Below are 1,040 nucleotides of genomic sequence, written 5' to 3'. Positions count from 1 at the left end.
ACACTAGGGAGAGAAGTAAATAAGGTAAATACAGTAAGATCAGAGTTAGGACTTAAAAAAAAAAACCTGTACTAAGGTTTAATGTTAAAGTTCACAGATAGAGAACACCTCTAACACACTTGCATTTCCTCTCATCAGAACATATTTCCCTAATCAAGAAGGGAAAAAGACAAGCAGAAAATATGAACAAATGAAAGACAGACTCCTAAATTTAAAAAAGTCACTAAAAGAAGATGTAAGTTAAACTTGAATTTTAGTCTTCAAAGGGACAGCTTTTGTCTGGGATCCCTTCTTGATACATGCACGTGCAAGCAGGGAACTCGGACTAGTCTCAAGTCTAAAAGAGCAAAGTGAGGTTTTGAGAGCTGTCATGAAGCCTGTGAAAGAGCTCTGTATGGATATGGATAAGTTCTGCCTGATCTCCATTTACTTTTATGCATTTAATTTCACCTGAAATATACTACAGGTCTGCCATACCTGAAAACTGACTTCTGCTGCCTACTCCTTTAAGCAAAAAGGGAAAGCAACCAACTCACACTGCTTTTGCTCGTCTCCCTAGAAAAACTGCTCAGAAAAAGGTGTCTTCACCTGTAACACTCAGGCTAACTGAGCTTGGGTCTGAACGACGCAGCGCACTGGCCACGCTTTGGTCCATTTCATCGCTACCACTGTCATTTAATTTACCTGTTGCTAAGCTGGCTAAGGTTTCCATCGTGCAGTGCTGCGGAGCAAGCTTTAAGATTTTATAAAATGAACCGAGGGAGGCTGCATTTGTCCTTTAGGGTAGGTGGGAGGGATGGATGGGGGAAACCTACACGCAGCCCCTTTCAGCTTTAACCACAGAAGGCTGCGACCTGAAGACAACCTGGCAGCCCCGGGGGAAGGCTGATCTCTCTTCAAAAGCGGCATCCCGCCCTCGGCTTCGAGGGCGCACAGAGTCGAAGGGCTCTTGCCCTCCCCATGAAGAGACGCCACCGGCGATGGCGCCGAGGGGGGACGGGGGACGCCTCTCGACCCCGCCGCCGGTTGAGGCTGAGGCT

Source organism: Pygoscelis adeliae, unplaced genomic scaffold (assembly GCF_000699105.1).
Source record: "Pygoscelis adeliae isolate BGI_AS28 unplaced genomic scaffold, ASM69910v1 Scaffold260, whole genome shotgun sequence".
NCBI classification, from domain to species: domain Eukaryota; kingdom Metazoa; phylum Chordata; class Aves; order Sphenisciformes; family Spheniscidae; genus Pygoscelis; species Pygoscelis adeliae.
The sequence above is the reverse complement of the archived record's forward strand: the minus strand, read 5'-3'. Positions refer to the sequence as shown.